The sequence below is a fragment of the Ranitomeya variabilis genome, chromosome 4, assembly GCF_051348905.1.
Source record: "Ranitomeya variabilis isolate aRanVar5 chromosome 4, aRanVar5.hap1, whole genome shotgun sequence".
NCBI classification, from domain to species: domain Eukaryota; kingdom Metazoa; phylum Chordata; class Amphibia; order Anura; family Dendrobatidae; genus Ranitomeya; species Ranitomeya variabilis.
Window position 1 is genome coordinate 56,078,084 of NC_135235.1, and position 25,437 is coordinate 56,103,520.

Here is a 25,437-nt window from a genome sequence, read left to right on the forward strand (position 1 = left end):
TTCCCATTTGATTACTGGGCCTCCAAATTAGACACCTGGCCAGAATTGGCAGAATATGCATTGCAGGAGCTTGCTTGCCCGGCAGCAAGTGTCCTATCAGAAAGAGTATTCAGTGCTGCAGGTTCAATATTAACCGAAAAAAGGACTCGTCTGGCTACCCAAAATGTTGACGATCTAACATTCATTAAAATGAACCACAACTGGATTTCGAAATCTTTTGCCCCACCTTGCCCGGCCGACACCTAGCTTTCCTATGAAAAGCTCTTGCCTGTGAATTACTTTTCTAATGTCTAATTTGCTGCAGCTGATTGTACAGCATACGACATGTTTACACCTCCCTAAATGGCAAAACTCCCCACACGGGGCCGTGGTATCGCGACTTGGCGCAAGCACCCGTGAGACTGCTGTTTGTCTGAAGAGGTGGGTGTGCTCGCTTTTGGTTGACGGCATTGCTACTGGGTCCCTCATAGTACAATGTAGTGTCTCTGGCGGTGGTGGTGCGCACCCAACGTCAGACACACCGTTGTAACATGAGGGGCCCTGGGGCGGTCCCGCCGGCCTCAAGAGAGTTCCCCCCTACCCCAGCTCAAAATGTGCTCTACCACGTGCAAAATTATGTCGCACAGCTCCACCAATCTTTAGTCTATTCGCTGACATCATTCAATGTCTGGCACTGACAATACAAATTTGTAGACATCTATGATGCAACTTAAAGTAGTCTGTGTCTGTGTCCTATATTGGCACCATTAAATAGTTACTGCCAAATTACTATGTCAGAAACTCAGTAGATGAGCCCACCCCTGTACCTAAGTATGCCACCTTTTTTTTTGTTTTGGTTGTTTTGCGAGACATTAACATCTATTTATATTTTGGGAGTACTGGGACAGACACTCCTTGCACTACTCCTCCACTCACTACCAAGCTGCCTGTGTATCCATGTAACCGCTGTAAAGCTGCTATGAGCCTATTGTTTGTTATTTTAGGCCTTTGATAGCCTGTCTGCGGTCCCTACTTTAAATACTCCTCCACTCACCACCAAGCTGCCTGCCCGTGTATCCATGTAACCGCTGTAAAACTGCCATGAGCCTATTGTTTGTTATTTTAGGCCTTTGATAGCCTGTCTGCGGTCCCTACTTTAAATACTCCTCCACTCATCACCAGCTGCCTGCCCGTGTATCCATGTAACCGCTGTAAAACTGCCATGAGCCTATTGTTTGTTATTTTAGGCCTTTGATAGCCTGTCTGCGGTCCCTACTTTAAATACTCCTCCACTCATCACCAGCTGCCTGCCCGTGTATCCATGTAACCGCTGTAAAACTGCCATGAGCCTATTGTTTGTTATTTTAGGCCTTTGATAGCCTGTCTGCGGTCCCTACTTTAAATACTCCTCCACTCATCACCAGCTGCCTGCCCGTGTATCCATGTAACCGCTGTAAAACTGCCATGAGCCTATTGTTTGTTATTTTAGGCCTTTGATAGCCTGTCTGCGGTCCCTACTTTAAATACTCCTCCACTCATCACCAGCTGCCTGCCCGTGTATCCATGTAACCGCTGTAAAACTGCCATGAGCCTATTGTTTGTTATTTTAGGCCTTTGATAGCCTGTCTGCGGTCCCTACTTTAAATACTCCTCCACTCATCACCAGCTGCCTGCCCGTGTATCCATGTAACCGCTGTAAAACTGCCATGAGCCTATTGTTTGTTATTTTAGGCCTTTGATAGCCTGTCTGCGGTCCCTACTTTAAATACTCCTCCACTCATCACCAGCTGCCTGCCCGTGTATCCATGTAACCGCTGTAAAACTGCCATGAGCCTATTGTTTGTTATTTTAGGCCTTTGATAGCCTGTCTGCGGTCCCTACTTTAAATACTCCTCCACTCATCACCAGCTGCCTGCCCGTGTATCCATGTAACCGCTGTAAAACTGCCATGAGCCTATTGTTTGTTATTTTAGGCCTTTGATAGCCTGTCTGCGGTCCCTACTTTAAATACTCCTCCACTCATCACCAGCTGCCTGCCCGTGTATCCATGTAACCGCTGTAAAACTGCCATGAGCCTATTGTTTGTTATTTTAGGCCTTTGATAGCCTGTCTGCGGTCCCTACTTTAAATACTCCACCACTCACCACCAAGCTGCCTGCCCGTGTATCCATGTAACCGCTGTAAAACTGCCATGAGCCTATTGTTTGTTATTTTAGGCCTTTGATAGCCTGTCTGCGGTCCCTACTTTAAATACTCCTCCACTCATCACCAGCTGCCTGCCCGTGTATCCATGTAACCGCTGTAAAACTGCCATGAGTCTATTGTTTGTTATTTTAGGCCTTTGATAGCCTGTCTGCGGTCCCTACTTTAAATACTCCTCCACTCACCACCAAGCTGCCTGCCCGTGTATCCATGTAACCGCTGTAAAACTGCCATGAGCCTATTGTTTGTTATTTTAGGCCTTTGATAGCCTGTCTGCGGTCCCTACTTTAAATACTCCTCCACTCACCACCAAGCTGCCTGCCCGTGTATCCATGTAACCGCTGTAAAACTGCCATGAGCCTATTGTTTGTTATTTTAGGCCTTTGATAGCCTGTCTGCGGTCCCTACTTTAAGTACTCCTCCACTCATCACCAGCTGCCTGCCCGTGTATCCATGTAACTGCTGTAAAACTGCCATGAGCCTATTGTTTGTTATTTTAGGCCTTTGATAGCCTGTCTGCGGTCCCTACTTTAAATACTCCTCCACTCATCACCAGCTGCCTGCCCGTGTATCCATGTAACCGCTGTAAAACTGCCATGAGCCTATTGTTTGTTATTTTAGGCCTTTGATAGCCTGTCTGCGGTCCCTACTTTAAATACTCCTCCACTCATCACCAGCTGCCTGCCCGTGTATCCATGTAACCGCTGTAAAACTGCCATGAGCCTATTGTTTGTTATTTTAGGCCTTTGATAGCCTGTCTGCGGTCCCTACTTTAAATACTCCTCCACTCATCACCAGCTGCCTGCCCGTGTATCCATGTAACCGCTGTAAAACTGCCATGAGTCTATTGTTTGTTATTTTAGGCCTTTGATAGCCTGTCTGCGGTCCCTACTTTAAATACTCCTCCACTCACCACCAAGCTGCCTGCCCGTGTATCCATGTAACCGCTGTAAAACTGCCATGAGCCTATTGTTTGTTATTTTAGGCCTTTGATAGCCTGTCTGCGGTCCCTACTTTAAATACTCCTCCACTCACCACCAAGCTGCCTGCCCGTGTATCCATGTAACCGCTGTAAAACTGCCATGAGCCTATTGTTTGTTATTTTAGGCCTTCGAAGCCTGTCTGCGGTCCCTCCTTCCACTAGGCCTCCACTGACCAGACCACTGCTGCCCGTGTACCCCTGGAACCAATTTTAAAGTGCCTACAGCCAGCCCATTTTATTGTGTTAGGCCTTCGAAGCCTGTCTGCGGTCCCTCCTTCCAATAGGCCTACACTGACAAAGGTACACCTGACAACAGACACATGGACCTGTAGGCATGGCCACGGAAGGTTACGTGTCCTTTGTGGCTCAATGGGTTAATGTATTGGATGCATGGTCCACACAGGGGACAGCCTGCTAAGTCTGTATGCAGTCCCTAATTCAAGTTGTCCTCAACTGAATAAAGCTGAGCTTCTACCTTCCGGCTCTGATTAACTGCTGTTTTTAAACACATTGCTGGTTCCGGCCTACTAACGGTGTCTGCCCCTGCCTGGTGTTGCCCTCAACTGAATAAAGCTGAGCTTCAACCTTCTGGCTCTCATTAAGTGTTTTTTAAAAAACAAAATGGTGGTTCCGGCCTACTAACGGTGTCTGCCCCTGCCTGGTGTTGCCCTCAACTGAATAAAGCTGAGCTTCAACCTTCTGGCTCTCATTAAGTGTTTTTTAAAAAACAAAATGGTGTTTAGGGCCTACTAACGGTATCTGCCCCTCCCTGGTGTTGCCCTCAACTGAATAAAGCTGAGCTTCAACCTTCTGGCTCTCATTAAGTGTTTTTTAAAAAACAAAATGGTGGTTAGGGCCTACTAACGGTGTCTGCCCCTCCCTGGTGTTGTCCTCAACTGAACAAAGCTGAGCTTCCACATTCTGGCTTTCGGCCTATACTATCAGATATTAAACTGCATTTGGCCTACTAGTGTGGTTAGGCCCTTGAAACAGTGTCTGCTGCTCTTGGGTTTGCTACTCCACTGAACAAAGCAATGCCGCCTGTTTAGTCCTGTTACCAATTTTGATCTGCATTTAGCCTACTTTATTCTTTGGCCCTATATCTGTTTCCTCATCATCCTGCCCATTGCCCAGCCACTGCTAGATGAGTCTGCTGGTACATTGACCTAGACCACTACATTCCCCTTGTACTCTACACAGCCAGAATCTGACCCTGCTGAAAGTAAGGTTCCCCTTCCCGCATATTATACCACCTTACACAGGGACAAAGAGGAAGGTGCAGATGAAAGTGCAGGTTCCTTCATCAGGTGGGGGGGCATACTCGTTGGCGACGTCACTGGCACAGGGCCACTCAGAGTACGCAAAAGTGTCGCTGCTGGTGGGAGGCGCCCCCGCCATGCAAACACACCGCCGTACTTTGAGGGGCCCTGTGCCAGTGCCAATGCGAACGAGTGGGCCCCCCCTGCTTGCTCAGGATCACAGCACTTGCAACGTTGAAATACTTACCTCTCCCTGCTCCACCGCCATGACGTAGTCCATGTTTCCTGGGCCCACTAAAACCTTGAACCAGCCCTACCCCCACAACTTTTGCCAAATGACCCCCAATTTCCAGTGCCCAACTATTATTATAAAGTTAATTAAGATTGACAAGCTTCAGAAAACAAGAATGGATGTTTTTGGCAGTAAAATGTGCACTGTAGGTGTTTTCCTGGCCTCCACTCACTGCCGGCTATGCTTCCCCATTGACTTGCATTGGGTTTCGTGTTTCGGTCGATCCCCGACTTTTAGCGATAATCGGCCGACTTCACTCGACTCGACTCTGGACTAAATCGGGTTTCACAAAACCAGACTCGATCTTAAAAAAATGAAAGTCGCTCAACCCTAGTAGCGACTAATAGAATGGCATTTAAAAGAGCAAAATACAAGATTCTACATCTGGGCAAGAAAAATTAAAATTACATGTACAGAATGGGAGGAATAGAGCTAAGCACATGTGAAAAAGACTTGGATGAACTAATAGATCACACACTGCACATGAGTCAACAGTGTGGTGCAGCAGCAAAAAAAAGGCAAACAGTTCTAGGATGTATTAAAAGAAGCATAGAGTCTAGATCAATTGAAGTAATTATCCCCCTTTACACCTCCTTGGTCAGGCCTCATCTCGCATACTGTGTCCAGTTCTGGGCACCACATTTTAAAAAAGACATTGAAAAACTGGATCAAGTTCAAAGAAGAGCTACTAGAATTTGGAGCGGACTGCAGAGTATGTCATACGAGGAATAGTTCAAGGATCTGGGAATGTTTACCTTGCAAAAAAAGAAGACTTAAGGTACCTTCACAATAAGCGACGCTGCAGCGATAGCGACAACGATGCCGATCGCTGCAGCGTCGCTGTTTGGTTGCTGGAGAGCTGTCACACAGACCGCTCTCCAGCGACCAACGATGCCGAGGTCCCCGGGTAACCAAGGTAAACATCGGGTTGCTAAGCGCAGGGCCGCGCTTATTAACCCGATGTTTACCCTGGTTACCAGCGTAAAATGTAAAAAAAACAAACAGTACATACTTACATTCGCGTCCCCTGGCGTCCGCTTCCTGCACTGTGTGAGCGCCAGCCCTAACAGCAGAGCGGTGACGTCACCGCTGTGCTGTACTTTCACTTTCACTTTACGGCCGGCGCTCAGTCAGTGTGGGAAGCGGACGCCGGGGGATGCGAAGGTGAGTATGTAGTGTTTGTTTTTTTTACATTTTACACTGGTAACCAGGGTAAACATCGGGTTACTAAGCTTGGCCCTGCGCTTAGTAACCCGATGTTTACCCTGGTTACCAGTGTAAAACATCGCTGGTATCGTTGCTTTTGGTGTCAAACACGACGATACACGCTGGTCTGACGACCAAATAAAGTTCTGAACTTTGTTCAACGACCAGCGATATCACAGCAGGATCCTGATCGCTGCTGCGTGTCAAACTAAACGATATCGCTAGCCAGGACGCTGCAACGTCACGGATCGCTAGCGATATCGTTTAGTGTGAAGGTACCTTTAGAGGATACTTAATAGCTGTTTACAAATATCTGAAGGGCTGTCACAGAGCAGAGAGATCATCCTTATTCTCATTTGCACATGGAAACTTGAGAAACAGTGGAATGAAACTGAAAGGGAGAAGATGCAGATTAGATATTAGAGAAAACTTTTTGACAATGGGGGTGATCAGTGAATGGAACAGGCTGCCACGAGAGGTGGTGAGTTCTCCTTCAGTGGAAATCTTAAATCAGAGACTGGACAGACATCTGTCTGATATGGTTTAGTGATAGTAAATCCTGCATTGAGATGGGGGTTGGACATGATGACCGTTGAGGTCCCTTCCAACTCTTTAACATTTTATGATTCTATGAAGGTCCTATGGCTTGATTACTGCAGAAAAATAGCCGTACACATTGGAATAGTCATGTGGCTACTGAATAGTAGATCAGTCCTGATTAGTGTTGAGCATTCCGATACCGCAAGTATCGGGTATCGGCCGATACTTGCCGTATCGGAATTCCGATACCGAGATCCGATACTTTTGTTGTATCGGGAATCGGTATCGGGACCATATTAATGTGTAAAATAAAGAATTAAAATAAAAAATATTGATATACTCACCTCTCCGACGCAGCCTGGATATCACCGCTGGTAACCGGCAGCCTGCTTTGTTTAAAATGAGCGCGTTCAGTACCTTCCATGACGTCACGGCTTCTGATTGGTCGCGTGCCGCTCATGTGACCGCCACGCGACCAATCAGAAGCCGTGACGTCATCCCTCAGGTCCTAAATTCCTAATTCTAGGAATTTAGGACCTGAGAATTACGTCACGGCTTGTGATTGGTCACGTGGCGGTCACATGGGCGGCCGCGACCAATCACAAGCCGTGACGTCATCTAAGGCCCTGAACGCGCTCATTCTTAAGAAGGAAGGCTGCTGGAAAGAAGCAGGGCGCGTCCGAGGGTGAGTATATACCTAATAGGAATATACTCACCCTCGGCTTCTTTCCGACAGCCTTCCTTCCTAAGAATGAGCGCGTTCAGGGCCTTAGATGATGACTTGAGAGGGTTACCAAACATCTTATCTTTGCACAAGCAGCAACTGTTTTCAAACTCTAAAAGGTTTACAATTTGATTTTGCTTTAAAGTCTGCAGCTGCAAACTGATTTTTTTTTCAATAGTAAAAAGAAAAGGGACATTTCATTTTAATGGAGAGCAGATCAGATTGCTGCTTTAAATGCTTGTTATTCCCTTCATTGCAGCCTCACAGCTGAGTACAAATGATAGAAATGTAGCATGAAATAATAAAAAGTTACACAGAGGTGACTTTCAAATGGAGAATTGTGGACAAAAATGATAAGGAGAGACACATACTTCACCGGATAAATAGAAACATTGTCTTAGGATTCAGAATGTATCATCTTCAACATATATTCACTAAGGATGAGCGAATGTGCTCGTTGAAACTTGGATATCACTCAAGTATCTGTGTGATCAGATGTGCTCGGAACTCGGTGAGCATTAACTGATGCTCGAATGGAATCCCTCCCCCCATGTTTGGCCCCAGTAACGTAGCCAATAAGCATGTGGGGATTGCCTGCGAGTCACTGTAATGCTGTAGCCATCTTAGTAGTGGCATTACTGTAATTGGCTGGGGCTAAAAAAGGGCATGCTCCGCCACACTCGGCATACTGATGCCATTGCAAAGCTCAAGAACAGTTCTTATTGGGGGCAGAGAGTGCTTGTCTAGGCCTGTGTGTGCACAGTTGAACAAATCAGAGTCCTCTAGCGTTGATACTGGTGCTGATTTTGAAAAGAGCTAATCTTGCGCTTTGCTGTTTGTATCAGATACATTTTTCATTTAGCCTAGGGAGGGATGGTTGCAAGAGCAGGGAGGGTGGCAGAATATAGTCTCTAGGACGGTCTTAGAGTTTGCAGTCCATTGCTAAATATATGCTGCACATAACAACTTTTTTGGGGGGTGAAAAAAATTGATTCTATTTTCATCCGCCTTGTGGTACATTTCTATGGTATATAACACTCCAAAAAAAGCATTGACAATTTTTTCTGTGTTCAATTATTCACCTATAGAGTATTACATGCTTTTTGATGCGTTTCTGTGGCATATAACACTGCAAAAAAAGCATTGATACATTTTTCTGTATTCAGTTACTCACCCATACAGTATTACAAGCTTTGTGTTACATTTTGGCAGTACATAACACTCCAAAAAAGAGTTAAATTTTTTTTTCTGGATTCAATTATTCATTCGTACAGTATTATGTGCCTTGTAGTACATTACGGTCTTATTGAATACTCAAGCATCGAAAATTTGTCGGGATTCAATTAGTCATCCATAAAGTATTAGGTGTTTTCTGAGACATTAGGGTGGTACATAACACTCCAAAAAAGGGTTGATTTTTTTTTCTGGTTCAATTAGTTATCCATACAGTATTAGGTGTTTTGCGTTAAATTTCGGTATATAGCACTCTAAAAAAAAGTCTAAAAATGTTAATTTATTTATCCATATATATTCTATCACAGTTCTTGTTACATTACTGTCACGCCGCTGCAATACAGGTAATTGCAAGCTCCACTAGGTGGCAATAGAGTTGAGGGAGGACTGAATACAGCAGGACCAGACCTGCAATGCAGCAGCGAGGCCGCCACCAGGTGGCAGCAGAATAGTCAAAACAAGCTGGGTCGATATAAGACTGTAGCACAGTACAAAGGGAATCAGCAAATACAGAGTCAACAACAAGCCAAATGGGTCAGTACCAGTCTGGAGCAGATATGCCAAAGACAAGAGACAAAACAACAGGTCAGGGTCCAAGCTGAGTCAAAAAACCAGAGAGTCAATATATACGAAAGGGGAACACAGAGCCGGAAAGGGAATAGATGATAAACAGACACTGGTTCAGTAAGCAAGCAGCAGGACAAATAAAGGCAAACGGGGTCAGCTACTCACGCCATAGGCAGAAGCTATAACTGACATGGTCTGCAGGACACAGTGGGGATAAATAGCAAACCTGAGACCAGACTGGTAACTCCTGGCATGACCAGACCGGAAAAATGGGAAAACAGGATTCAAAACCCGGTCTGGATCATGACAATTACAGTGGTATATAAAACTTCCAAAAACACTTACATTTATTTTTAGAATTTCAATTATTCATCCATACAGTTTAATGCGGTTCTCGTTACAATATACTGGTATATAAAGCTCAAAAAAAACCTTCAAAATTTTTTTAGAGATACAATTATTCATCCATACAGTTTAACACAGTTCTTGTTACATTACGGTGGTATATAAAAGTCCCCAAAAAACTTATTTTTTTATGAATTCAATTATTCATTCATACAGTTTAACATGGTTATTGTTACATTACGGTGGTATATAAAAGTACCAAAATGTTGTATGGATTCAATTAGTCATCAAACAGTTTAACACAGTTCTTGTTACATTACAGTGGTGCATAAAACTCCAAAAAAACTTCCAAAATTTTTTATGAATTTAGTTATTCATCCATACAGTTTAATGTGGTTCTTGTTACATTACTGTGGTATATAAAACTACAAAAAAACCTTCCAAAATTTTTTTATCAATTCATTTATTCATCCATACAGTTTAACATGCTTTGGGTAAAATTGTGTTGAGTTCAAATTTGTAAAAATCGCTTGGCCTGGTACAGTTCATAGAATATTTTTGCTCAAAAATTTTACTATTGTTATGTATACTGTAGAACCTGCTTTGTGTGCAATTTTGTTGGCTTGAAATAAGAACCAAAACTGGCCTATTACAAGTGTACAAATTTGGTTGTTCAAAAATCGACTAATGTCATATATACCGTACTGTAGAACTTGGTTTGTGTGCAATTTCGTTTGTTTGAGATTAAAAAAAAAAAATTGGCCCGCCACTGGTGTACACCCTCGGTAATTTGGTGTCTTCAGCTGCCTCTATTTGTCCCAATGTGGCATACCTGCCTTGTATAGCACGTGTCCAGGAACATTACCTGTGTCCTTACCATCACGATTACTGGGATTGTCCACTTAACAACCAACACGTGGACAAGTGCTTGTGGCCAGGGATGCTACATTTCACTGACAGCCCACTGTCCCACCCTGGCACAGCATATGTGCTTCCGATGCTGAGGATTGATGTAACTACTTCTCTGCTCTGCAGCACTGCCTCTGCAAAGCAGGAACAAGCTGTGCTAAACCTAATTTGTCTAGGAGACAAACCGACCACCATGGCACATTTATTGAAAGGAATAACAGACATACAGATCTGTAGCTCTTGCCGCTGAGCCTTGTATTGCCAAGTTTTTAACACTAAGGTTCGGATATGGCTTTAAAGAAGGCTACTACTTGCGATATAATGCAATTTTATTTCAAAATACAAATTTAAAGGAATAATATGATTGAATTATTATATTCACACTACAAGCCTACATTCAGGAATGGTCGTGTATGATAATATCCATAACTTTGTGGCGGCTGTGAAGCTTGGCAAGCTCACACATGCAGCATGCTTATCCCATGTTCTCAACTTGGTAGTTCAGCAGTTTCTGAAAACTCACCCATATTTTCCAGAGCTTATGGTTGAGGTACGCTGTGTCAGCAGCCATTTTTACAATCTGCTATAGCTGCTGCCACTCTGGCAGTGCTTCAGCAGAGCATGCAAGTGCCAGCTCACTGACTGGTGTGCAACGTGCTTACATGGTGGGTCTCCACACTGTACATGCTAGCAAGGCTTTGTTAGCAGCAAAGGCCAGTTGTGAAATACCAGCTTCAACGAGCCCTTCATTATTGTGGTCAGCCTCTGCACATAACAACTAAAGAGTGGGCATAGATGGCTGATATTTGCGCAGTTCTCCAAGATTTGGAGGATTTCACAAAGATAGTGAGCGGAAATGACACCATCAACAGCACAATGATACCGCTTCAGTGTCTACTTAAACAGTCGCTGCTGACAATTAAACTTGAGGCTTTGCATCAGACCAGGTAGAGATGAAGGAAGACATCAGACAGGGACATACTACCCAGCCCAGCCTCATCTCATATGCTCAGTGTGGATTTTGTAACAATGAGAAGGTGGGGGCTGAGGAGGAGGAACAGGAGATGTTGTCAAGAGAACCCAAACAAGCTTTGTCCTGTCTCTCCTGTATGGTGAGGATGGGAATGAGGAGGAAGAGATGGAGGAGGAGATGGAGATTAGTCATCATGATGGAGACAGGGAAGTGTTGGCTGTAGGGACCTTGTGTCATGCTGGGTGAAGGATAAGAAAGTGAACAACAATGGGAAGAGGAAAGGGGGAGCCCAAACACTAGGGAAGATGGGAGTGGAAACCCTTAGGCAGATCTAAAATCACCCTGTCTGCCCTAAACGTCCCTAAATAGGTTCTGCACCTATCGTTGAGCAGAAACCTAATCCCTGCCCTACCCTAGCGATAAGCCCTACATAGGGAGGCAATGGGGTAAGCACTAGTCAGTCCCCGCTAAAACTAAAGACAGAGAGGGTAGATGGATAGGAGGAAAACACTTAGCTTGAGGAAGACCACTGAGCAGTCATGCCAGAAATCCTCCAACGGTCCTCAGGAAAGACACTAACCCACTTCTAGAGCTTCCAACAAGACTGAGGCTAGTATGAGCTAACACCAGCACCATGCAGAAGCAATTGAATGTATTTAAACCTTCATCACAGGTGTGTGATTAGCAGAAGAAGGTGGAGGTAGCTATTGGGTCCTAGAGGGAGAAGTATATCACTCCATAACAGAGATGCAAAAATCAAGAAGATGCTTGAGCTAAATGCAAAGACCTTCTACAGTCGGATCCAGGATAACTGTCTTTCACACCTGCCATACTCTTGACACCTTGGCATATATGTAAAGGTAGACTTTATGTACCACTGCCTTTCCCATGACCCTCAGGTTACACTCATCTTGGCCAAAAAGAGTAATGGTTGTTCACCCTGCTAGACTAACGCTGTATCTCTCCTTCCTGAGGCAGAGAGGTCTACTAAAATGGTGCTATTGCTAAGGCTATTGTGGAAAATATGTTTGAAAAATTCCAATCAGACAATGCTAGTGTCAGTGGGCAAGCTTCCCTGCCCAACCAAGGAAACACACAGCAAAGGCAAGGGTACACGGTCAAAGACCTGGGGCAATTTCACGACACCATACCTGCGTCCAGGCCCTGATGCTTGGGTATTTTTGACAAGGAGGGAAAAGCTTTTAAAGATGGTCAAGAAACACCAGGCTGACAAAACCAGCATACTCACTAATTGCTCTGCAACCTTCAGCTATTGGATCTCAAAGCTAAACACCTGGCATGAGCTGTCCCTCTATGCCTTGGAGGCATTGTGCTTCCCTACAGCTAGCATCTTGTCTGAGTGGGTTTTTAGTGCTGCTGGGGAGGTCAAAACAGACAGGCGATTTCACCTGTTAACAAAAAGGTCTGATAGGCTCACTGTGATAAAAATGAGCAAAGCTTGGATTAGCCCCATCTTTTCCAGACAACCAGATGACAGCAGCACACAAATTGTGTTTAATTTTTAATATTTGATTGATGCCCACTAGATGTTGCTTTCAAGAGTCTATGGATGACTGGCTGACCCTACTTATAATTTTAGGAGTACATCAAATACACTTTCAAAATATTTTAATGAGGCCCTCTAGTTGTTGCCTTGAAGTGTCTATGGATGAGCCTGCTTATCATTTTATCAAGGGTTTGCACTTTGTGTAGAGCTTTTATGAGTATAGGAGTATAACAACTACACATTGTTCACAATATTTTAATCAGGTACCACAGTTAGTGCCTTCAAGGGTGTATAGATGACCCTGCTTATAATTTTTGGCAGGCTTTGCACTTAGTGCACAGTCTTTATGAGTCTAGGAGTGCCAGTACATGACAATTTGAACAGAATGTGTATGAGTCCCTCCTTTATGTCTAATACAGGGTGTATCTCAGTCCCTCATCCATCACATTTTTGCAGTTCTTGGTTCCTTTATAAATTACACTGAAATGTACAATTTTTTTCTTTAAAAAATGTTGGTTTACTTAATTTATTATTTCTTAAATCCTTTTTAAATGTCACTTTATATACAAGTCATTAGACATGTTACACATTTTTTCCTGTAAACTCCAATTTCTTGTCGATTTTGAATATTTTATTGTTAGTCCTTAAAGTGAGTAAAAGTGAGACACCATTGTTCTCAGCAGTGATATGGGAGTCAGATATGCATCTTTAGTAGTGTTGAGCGATACCTTCCGATACTTGAAAGTATCGGTATCGGATAGTATCGGCCGATACCCGAAAAATATCGGATATCGCCGATACCCGATACCAATACAAGTCAATGGGACACAAGTATCGGAAGCTATCCTGGATGGTTCCCAGGGTCTGAAGGAGAGAAAACTCTCCTTCAGGCCCTGGGATCCATATTCATGTAAAAAATAAAGAATAAAAATAAAAAATATGGATATACTCACCCCTCCGGCGGACCCTGGACCTAGCGGTGTTAACCGGCAGCCTCCGTTCCTAAGAATGAGCGAGTGAAGGACCTTCGATGACGTGGTGGCTTGTGATTGGTCGCGTGACCGCTCATGTGACCGCTCACGCGACCAATCACAAGACCGCGACGTCATTGCAGGTCCTTCACTCGCTCATTCTTAGGAACGGAGGCTGCCGGTTGCAGCGGTTACAACCAGGGCGCGTCAGAGGGTGAGTATATCCCTATTTTTTATTTTTATTCTTTATTTTACACATGAATATGCATTCCGATCCCGATTCCCGATATCGCAAAAATATCGGAACTCGGTATCGGAATTCCGATACCGCAAATATCGGCCGATACCCGATACTTGCGGTATCGGAATGCTCAACACTAATCTTTAGGTCTTCATCATCCTGTTCATCCAATAAGCACTTTTTCCATCCATTTCAACATTTTCACTGCCCCCTCAAACCTACTTGTAGGGTCTGCCAGAAAAAAAGCTTGGATTTCCCTTTGACTTCCATTATATTCATTACTCAAAACGAGCATACGAGCATTAGAAATTGCTTGGTTCGAGTAACGAGCGTCTGAGCATTTTAGTGCTAGTCATCTCTAATGCTTACTTCTACATAACCTTTTCCTGAAAATGAAATATCTACTGGAGGAAAAAAAAGTTCAGCAAATTGTCTTAATCAATGACCTTTTTAAATCGCAATATTGTGACCAGATCTGGGTGAGGTGAACGCAATAGAGATGAGGAAAGAAAGGTGCAAGACCCTGGTCTTCAGTCTGTTGTCAGTGGATGAGCGCAATGCAAACCACCTTTTACCTGCCGGCATGGTGCACCATGAAGTGTTCTTCGCTTTGCAACAAAGATGTTGCAGCCTACCAGGAGGCAGATTGCAGGGCTCTCATCCAAAGCCATGGAATACAGCCCAGGGTCCTGAAAATCAATTTCCTCATATTTAGTCGACAATCATTCTTCAAAGGGTTGGGAGATTCACAATATAAGGATAAGAAAAGAGACACAGTTATTGATGTCAGTAGTGATCAGATGGCAGAATGTTTCAGAGATGAAACTAATACAGGGTTAAAAAGTTTCTATCGCACATTTCCTAGAGTTGAATCTGCTGGCTGATTTCGAGCAAATTTGACATGATCAACATTCAGGAGAATCGCTCTACTCTAATAATTAGATACAAACCTTTTGCTGCAAATGGAATTCTTGACACGAGTCAAGTCAAGTGAAGGTGCCATGGCCACACTGATTACTGCTGATAATTGGGGCTAATAGGTCCACTTGTTTAACAGTTATATTTGGAGTTAAAATGCGTTAAATGCATTGAAAAATCCCTGAGCTTCCCTGACCCAGTAGCTTTTTTCCCATTTTGCACTGTGTCGCTCCTTTGCAGAGATATTCGCATTTGATTTTTTCCGGTGCACAGTATGTGAAATCTCTGATTCCAATTTAACTGGGCATTTCTTCAGAGTCTTCTCTGGGGGCATACACTTTCAAACTTCCTTCTCAGATGCTGCCAATCATAGCATTAGCAGTGTAGAAGTCTCAGACACCGCTGAGCTGTGATTTGCAGCATCTGTGAGGGAGGGATAAAAGCAAACACCCCAAGAAGAAACAATTGCATATGCAGAGATTTCACATACTGCACTGCAAAAACAACAAATGTGAAAATCACTGCAATGGAGTGTCGTAGCACAAAAATGAATAAAATGGCAGAATCAGGATGAGCTTGGTTATTTTTACGAGGTAAAATCCATTTTATTTTATTTTTACAGCAAGTGTCAGGTCCTTTTTAACAAAAATGAATTGTCTAACATGCACAACCCTTTTAAAGGGAATTTGCCAGCAGAATTTCACACTCCAAACTATTTATATGTACATCTATATCTTTCAAAGACAAGTCCAGTAATACCATTATATGGCCAGTACATTCCTCTATTACTGAAAAATCACCATTTGAATTTATATGCAAATAATATGCAATGAGTCTGGAGCGCTGTTTTAGATTTTGAAGCCTCTGTCACTCCGGTTCTATTACCCACCCAGCGCCGTATAATTCTGCTTGACTGACTACTCCTTTGCCTGAAGTCACACAGCATGTATGCTGTCAGTCAAGTAGGAGGTAGCAGCTCTGGGCGGCAAATAGAGCTGGAGTGACTGAGGTTTAAATTTACAGTCTAGTTTGCATATAAATCTGAACGATGATTTCTCATTAACGGAGGAATGGACTGGCCATGTAAATGTATTGCTGGATCTGTCTCTTCTAAAAGAGCAACATGCACATATAATTATTTTGGGGGTGAAATCCTATTGACAGATTCCCTTTAAAAAGCCTTCAATCCTAAAATGGAGGATATACTGAGGACAAGGACAGGTAAAGTTTGTCCATAAAGTGGAAGAGGGTGTAAGACTACAAACTACTATATATTACAAGCCTTTTTATCGAGAGTATAATTTTGGCGGTAATGAAAAGTTGGATGTATCAGCAGACTTTGCAGAATTGAAGAGAAATTAAACTAAATATTCCGTTTATTTAATGAGATGTGTAAGGACAAATGGTGTCATGCAGTCATTCTCTTCGCCATCTAATTGATAGCTGCATGGAATAACTTCACTGTTGACAAACAGTCCCCGCACAGAGTGACAGGATGTTAGGGGTGAATGTCTTGGCTGACTTAGCAGAAACTCAATGAATTGTGACTAAGAAACAATGTAAGCTAAAGAAAAGATTGCTACGGAAAGAAAATGTAATGTTCACCATAGTCATGCAAAGCAGCCGCGATGACAGCACCCTCAATAGAGGGCCATCGTCTCGCTGATTTCTGCTGTTCAAGCGGTTACTTACTCATCTTAGGACAAGTTGAACAATCTGGGAAGCAAATTAAAATAACCATAAAAAGAACAAAAAAGAAGAAAAAAAAGAACCATAAAAAGAAGAAAATTATTAAAATAATCTCGGAGAAGACTCAAATTCTATTTCATTTTCACATAAATATTATCAGCAAAAATAAAGTCCATGTCGGCTTCACCAACACAGAGGAAGTTACTGCTGTTCTTCTGGATGCCACCGAATACTATTAACATGGTAATGATCTTAAAGGGAACCCGTCAGCCCATTTATGCTCCAGTCTATCATTCCTTTAAGTAGATTATCCAACTAGAGACAAACCTTTTCAGATTAAAGCTGCCATGACAAATAGCTGATTGCTGTGTGTCTGGCTCACTATGTACATAGGAAACAGAAGCTTGAGCCAGGAAGGCTGTGGCCAGACAGACATTTGTCCTTTAGTAGGCACTATAGGAGAAAGAAAGTATTACCGTACTTAATAGCTGTCCAACTTATATGTTTTTTCCTTTTTTCCTTGTTCTGAGTCATAACCTCAGTGTGACCCCATTCATCCACATTGTGCTGCAACGTGGCGGTAGGACGCAGCAATCTTTTGGCAGTGCATTCTGTGTCAGAATAAAGACGCCGTGTAGCTTCTGCCTATACAAATATGAATGTATTTTTTATAGACTTGTTGAGGTCAATCTCCAATTCTAAAACACTCATTAAGATGTTATGGATCTCCTGACCTGCTTCCAGGGGTGGGAGCTATGATCTTTTGTAAAGCTAGGGTCACATGTCTGTTTTTCTCTTAACCAAGAAAATTAGTCCGATTATGCTAATTACTATCTGGTCAGAGTGTGATACGATTTTCTCAGTTGTGAATAACAAAAAAAGTTCTATCTTCTCTTCTCTTTTCAGTAGGTCCGATTGTTTTCTCTAACCCATAAACTTAAATGGCCGAGTGCGTTCCAATCATCGGAGGCCAATCTGACCTTCTGCAATATCAGATAGACTATGACCTTTCAACATTCAGTAAATGAGTAACTATTAAGGCAATGGATGAAAATGACCATCACACAGATCCATGCAAACCCCTGGGTTGGCATGAATACACCGCGGTAGTCCTGAGACATGCTGAATCGCATTTTATCTAAATGTTGAGAGACCAAACAGAACTTGGTGCAATCATAGTAAGACACAACTCGACTTGACGCATGCCATAGCGTGTAGCAGAGTCTAAGAAGCATTCTGGTTTAAGCCCATTACCTCCTATATTGGACCTTCCAGGTACTGTTTGCAGAGCAGTCTCTAACTATTGGGTAACCAAAGCTAGCTGTGTCAAAAAGCAAAGAATTCAGACTGTAAAGGGAGTTAGTGGACAATTTTCCAAGCTGCCGACAGAATGGAGACGTATATCCCAGTATGGCACGTATGATGGTGGTTTATTTCAACGTGTTTTGAAGAATATAACTTCTTCTTCAGGAAAAACCAAAGAATTACAATGAAAAAAGCAGAGTCCGAGAGCAAAATCAAAATCCAGAAAAGGCAGTCAGAATAAAAAGGCAAAGGATTAACCCATTTACCCCAAGTCGTTTTTCACCTTCATGACCATGCCAAATTTTACAATTCTGACCAGTGTCACTTTATGTGGTAATAACTCTGGAACGCTTCAGTGGATGCCACTGATTCTGAGACTGTCTTTTCATGACATATTGTCCTTCATGATAGTGGTAAAATTTCTTCAATATGACTTGTGTTTATTTGTGAAAAAAAGAGAAGTTTGGTGAAAATTTTGCCATTTTCATACTTTAAATTTTATGCCCTTAAATCAGAGCATTATCTCATACAAAATAGTTAATAAATAACATTTCCCAAATGTCTACTTTACATCAGCACAATTTTTGAAACATATTTTTTGTGTTAGGAAGTTAAAAGGGATAAAAAACACTATATGACAGAAAATATCCAAAAGTGACACTATTCTAAAAACTGCAGCCCTCAATGGGCTCAAAACCACATTCAAAAAGTTTTTTAACCTTTCACGTGCTTCTCAGGAATTTTTGGAATGTGGAAGGAAAAAATGAACATTTAACTTTTTTTTCCACAAAAATTTTACTTTAAACCCAATTGTTTTAACTTTTGCAAGGGTAACAGTATAAAAATGGACCTCAATATTTGCTGGAATAATTTGCGGACGCCATGTTGCATTTAGAAAGCCACTGATTTGTCTTTCCATGGAAACCCTCCATAAGTGACACTATTTTGGAAGCTAGACCCCTCAGGAAGATTATTTAGATGTGTGGTGAGCACCTTGAACCCCCAGGTGCTTCACAGAAGTATACAACGAAGAGCGTGAAATTAAAATAAATCACATTTTTCCCACAAAAATGTTGTTTTAGCCCTAATTTTGTTTTTCATTTTTTCATTTTTACAAGGATAGCAGGAAAAAACTAACCAAAAAATTTGTGCAATTTCTCCTTAGTATGCTGATACCCCATATGTGGTCTAAAACTACTTTTGAGTCACAGTGAAAAGCTCAGAAGGGAAGAAGCACCATAATGGAGTTCAAATTTTCCTGGACTGGTTTGAGGGTACCATGTCACATTGGCAGATCTCCTGAGGTACCAGAACAGCAGAACCCCCCTATAAGTTACACCAGTTTACAAACTACACCTCTCATTTAATTACTCCAGGGGTGCAGTGATCATACCGTAGGTGGGTGAAAAAAAAACAACTACATTTTTACCTTCAAAATTTTGTTTTAGCTTCAGATTTTACATTTTCAAACTGATAAATGGGCAAAAATGGCAACAAAATGAGTCCCACATTTGTTGCTGAATGTAGAAATACCCCATATGTGGCTGAACAGTATTGCTTAGCCACATAGGGAGCATTGGGAGTGACGGCACCCTATTTACCTCCTAGAGAGCAGGTTTTCCCAGAATAGTTTGCAGACTCCATATACAGATCCCCTAAGTGCTAAAAGAGCAGACTCCTCCTTTAAATGACACCATTTTGGAAATTATATCCCTTTACGAATTTACAGGTGTAGTGATGATTTTGCCTCCATGGGTGTTTTCCAGAAACAAGCAGCAGTGGAAGTTGTTGAGTGAAAATGGCAAACTGTCGTTGTAGTGACCAGTACTTTGTAGTGACCAGTACTTTGTAGTGACCAGTACGTTGCAGTGACCAGGACCAGTACTTTCTAGTGCCTACTACATTGTAGTGCCCAGCTCATGCTTCTGGAGCCATGCACCTGTAAATTAAATTATATTGCCGTTAACAGATGACGGACCTTAGTAGGGACTTGCTTTTTTGTGGATTGAGTTGAATCTTTTATTAGGACTATTTTACATAACATTTGGGATCACTTTTATCCTGCGTTGCAGGATGAGTTGATGTCTTTATTGGTACCATAAATCAGCAGTTCAGAATTATTTTTTTTTAATGCCATTTTGCATTTGGTAAGATTGATAAGGCAGCATCATTCCTCTGGTCAGTACGATTATAGCAATGGCACATTTATATCTTTTTATATGTTTTGATGCTTTTACACAATAAAAACTATCATATGAAAAAATTATTATTATTGCATTGCATTATTTTGAGAGCTATAGCTTTTTAATTTTTCCACTGATGGAGCTGTATTGTGACTTGATTTTCGTGGGACTAGATGACGTCTTCAGCGGTACCATTTTTATTTAGATTTGTCTTTTTATTGCATTTTATTCCACTTTTTGCTTGGCGGTATGATGAAAAAACATTGTTTTTTGCCTCATTTTTTGTTTATTTTTCTTACAGTGTTCACTGAAGAGATCAACTGGTGGTAATTTTTTATAGGTCAGGTCATTGTGGACACAGTGATACCAAAGAAGCATAGCTGGAGCTGTGGGTCATCTTATGCTCTTGCATGATGCCATACACTAATGGGAACCAGGCCTCTCTCTGGAATCTGCCAGACGGATTGGCTTGTGAAAAATATGTTCAAGGCTGACTTTTTGAGCCTGTGGCTTCCTACAGATGTAACAAATTGAATGTATGTATGTATGCATGCCAGATACCAGGTAGAATCCAAGAACAGAATAAATAACTTGCACTAGGGCAAATTTCAAAGGGAGCCAAGAGTCAGGGCCACTGATACTGTCTACTAAGAAAGCACTCTCAATGGTCATCTGACTGGCTTCCTTAATTGGCTAGCGAACCAATCAACCTGACAGGCCCGGAAAAGATTTGATTGACTTGATTTGGTGAAAGCCATGCACACCGTAAATGCGCCAATCGACCTTTATGTGGGTGCTACTAACCAGAAAGGAGTGGCAGCAACTCGTAGAGAAGAATATTACATGACCATGGTGGGATATGCAAATTGTACTTACATTTAAATTTCCATATTTTATATACATTATGGTCATTAAGTCTAATAGTGGAAATATAAGCGCAGCACAATGCTATGCTCGGAAGTCATCCTCTTCTTTCATCCTGGTTCTGTGTAGTTATTTCTTTAGGTTGATCTATCACTTTCGAACTCTCAACCTCACAGGTTAACCTGCTGTGTATGTCAGATGTGTTTTTTGCAACCATCCATCATGCCTGGTCCAATGTTTACAGTTTTACTTCTATGTCAGAAAGGTCGGGAAGGAATTGGTCTATAAAGCAGGCACAGGGCACTAATTCTGCCTTGTCTGTTGGTAATGGAAAGAATGTAGTGTCCAATTTAATATCAGACAGTCACTCAGACAGAAATTATACAGTGTAGAGGTGTAAAATTGCCTCTTATGCAAGAAGTATTTTATATTTTCCGAATTTCAGAAGTCTGAGGTCTTGGATATTCCAACAAGTGGTTTTCTTTCTATATGGGGACATAGCTTTGTAAATACTGCAGTAATAATTGTAAATGCTGCCTACAACAACCAGGAAACTAACTCTGTAACAATAACTAACAATATTTATATCCCATACACTGAATAAATAAGAAATGTTTGGTGGAGGTCTAATGGAAGGTATCCTCACTGTTCATGAGAATAGGGGTCCTTGAGTTCCATGTGAATAGGGTGGCAGTGTGCATGCGTAATCACTTCTCCATTCACGACTACGAGAGTGGTAGCGCATATACATGACCACCATGAATGGATCATTGTTTCTGATACATTACAACTCCATTCATGCAGGAGATCCAGGGCTCTTGTACATATGATCAGTGGGATTTTTGACCACCAAACCCTGACCAATCATACATCCTGTGAAAAAGTGATTACTGTTGTTTATGGGACAATCCCTCTAAACCCTATGTTATTTAAAGAGAAAACAGGATTTTATCCAGCTCACCCGGTAGATGTGTGTAGTCCCTCTGGCAGGGCTCGGATGTAAAGCTGTGTTAGCAGCAAAGCGGAAACAAATTCAAATGGTTTATCCAGCAACAGGTTTGGGGGATAGTATTAAAAACAACAATTTGTTAGAAAAATATATTAAAAAGGTTTCATAGCGAGAAAGTGCAATTCCCAGGGATTTGCACAACCTGACACGTTTTGAACTTATGCGGTCTTAGTCATAGTGTGGCATAGCTCCCCAGCATTCCCCATAACCTATGTTATTTACATGTACTATTACAATTTATGTACCGTATTTTCCGGCGTATAAGACGACTTTTTAACCCCCGAAAATCTTCTTAAAAGTCGGGGGTCGTCTTATACGCCGGGAATCGTCGTGTACGCCGGTGTATATGGTGGGTGGGGAGGGGGAGTGATCCTGATGACGAGGGGGCGTCTCACAGGAAAGTGAGTAATCCCCATTACCTTATCCTAGCGGTGCAGCGTGGGGGTGTCAGTGCTGGGAGCGGCGGCGGCTGCTGTGTTCTGGTGCGGCGGCTCCTCTTCTGTGTGGGGCCTCTGTGCTGTGAGGTGGCGGCGGCAGCGGCGTATCTTTATCCAGTTGGGGCTCCTCCGGCATCTCCTTAGCCCTGGAGGCCCCGCCGCAACTCCATCGGTGCAATGTGGTGGCCTCCGGGAAAATGGCCGCTGCTCAGATTCAGATCTCGTGTCCCGAGATTTCGGGACGAGATCTGAATCTGAGCAGCGGCCATTTTCCCGGAGGCCACCGCATCGCACCTATTGAGCTGCCTCCGGGAAAATGGCCGCTGCATTGCACCGATGGAGTTGCGGCGGGGCCTCCAGGGCTAAGGAGATGCCGGAGGAGCCCCAACTGGATAAAGATATGCCGCCGCCACCGCCACCTCACAGCACAGAGGCCCCACACAGAAGAGGAGCCGCCGCACCAGAACACAGCAGCCGCCGCACCAGAGCACAGCAGCCGCCGCCGCCACTCCCAGCACTGAGACCCCCACGCTGCACCGCTACGATAAGGTAATGGGGGATACTCACTTTCCTGTGAGACGCCCCCTCGGCATCAGGATCACTCCCCCCCCCCCAAAAGGCACATATTCACCGGCCCTATAAGACGACATAGGGTGTATAAGAAGACCCCCGACTTTTAAGAAGATTTTATATTTTAACTGGTAAAGTTGGGGGGTCGTCTTATACGCCCAGTCGTCTTATACGCCGGAAAATACGGTATTTACTTACTACAGGGTATTTGCTCATTTTGTTTTTTGTTATTAATCTTAGGTAGTTTGTTAAATGGTCACAGTGTAAATAATAACAATAATAATCTTTATTTTTATATAGCACTAACATATTCCGCTGCGCTTTACAGTTTGCACACATTATCATGCACACCTGTGCATTGTACTTATACCAACATATGCTCCTGCTTAATTTTTGGGTTTTGTTTTATTTTTTTGTACTTTGTTCAAACAAGGACGTGGCCCCCCATTTTTGGCCTGTTCATTTTATTCATATAAGTTTCCACGGGCAGGTGTCTTAGTAGTTGGGATCCAGTCCTGCTCTGCCTTTATCTATTGCTGACCCATAGTGAAGGGAAAGACAAGTGTTAGTACACCTTGTCACGGTGGGATGTCTTTTACCCTTTTTTTTTATTAAAGCAATGGTAACTAACTACCCTAGGTTATTTACATGTGCTATTACTATTTATCTACTAATTAAAGGGTATTTGCTTGTTTTGTTTTTATCTTAGGTTCTTCCTGAATTATACTGGCCAGACCATTAAAAACCATTACTAATAATGGCCAAACCATTAAAAAGCCTTGACACATGACTAGTGGGTAGGGTTGAGCGACCTTAGCTTTTTTAGGATCGAGGTGGGTTTTGTGAAACCCGACCTTCTCGGATGTTGGATCGTATGGAATCGGCCGATTCTACTGTAAAGTCGGGTTCCGGACCCGGAACACGAAACCCAATGTATGTCAATGAAATAATTTTTTTTATTCTCTCTCTCTCTCTCTCTCTCTCTCTCTCTCTCCTCTCTCTCTCTCTCCTCCGTGCAAGGCATATGTTATTTTTTGACTCCGGAAATTACTACGTCCGAAAACGTAACATAGCACTATGATGCCGCAGGAGCCGGAACCTATGTCATCACGCTGCCCACAATTAATTGGCTCAAAAAAATGGCGGGGAAGGCGTCATTCGAAACGCGACTTTGGCGCCAAGTTCGCGTTCCACGTGGCCGACCCACACTGGGATCGGATCGGGTTTCATGAGACGCCGACTTTGCCAAAAGTCGGCGACTTATGAAAATGAACGACCCGTTTCGCTCAACCCTACTAGTGGGTATTCTTGTGAAGGAAAGCTGCTCTGCGCATCTTTTTTGTTGTAATTTTAAAGCCCATCTCTCTTCACTAAAGTGATTCCTCTATACAGAGGTGATAGAAGGAAACATAATCAGAGAAGGCAATATACTGTAATCACACAATGTGATTGCTTTCTGACATCTACATCTTAATTTTATTGTTTTTATGAAAATAAATCACTTCATTATAAAAATGATTTCAGCTCAGCAAGATATATATATATATATATATATATATATATATATATATACATACTGTATATATATATATATATATATATATATATATATATATATATATTCCATCTATACCACAAGTATCAAGGGAATTTTTCCCAACAAGCAGCAGCTGCACCCTGACCCTTAAATATAACCTTATCTTAAAAGGGCAAGTACAGTATATCTCCTCCACTAAACAGTCCTATGTAATATTATAACCAACAGGAGTGTCGGGTGCAGCTAATTTTAATTTACGTTATGTGGAAAATCTGGTATTGTTTTCTGCACCATGATAATAAAGTTCAGTACAGCCAGCACCTGCCTCTAAAAGCAGCGACTGGAATCCACTCCGATCGCTGTTATTTAACCATCTAACCACTTTTAAATGGCACAATTGCAAAGCGCAATTTTTCCCGTGTCTATTGCCCACTCTCTGCCACGAGATTGGGCAATCTCCTCCATCACCATCATCTTGATTTTCCTACAGGTGCATCTCACAAAATTAGAATATCAACAAGTTAATTTATTTCAGATCTTCAATACAAAAAGTGAAACTCATATATAATATAGAGTCATTACAAATAGAGTGATGTATTTCAAGAGTTTATTTCTGTTAATGTTGATGATTATGGCTTACAGCCAATGAAAACTCAAAAGTCATTAGCCCAGTAAATTAGAATATTTAAAAAAAAAACACATGCAAAGGCTTCCTAAGTATTTAAAAGGTCCCTTAGTCTGTTTCAGTAGCTCCACAATAATGGGGAAGACTGCTGACGTGACAGATGTTTAGAAGGCAGTCATTGACACACTCCACAAGGAGGGTAAGTCACAAAAGGTCATTTCTAAAGACGCTTGTCGGTGATGGATTGGGGAGCCATATCATCTGCTGGTGTAGGTCCACTGTGTTTTATCAAGACCACAGTCAGCACAGCCGTCTACCAGGAAATTTTAGAGCACTTCATGCTTCCCTCTGGTGACAAGCTTTTTAGAGA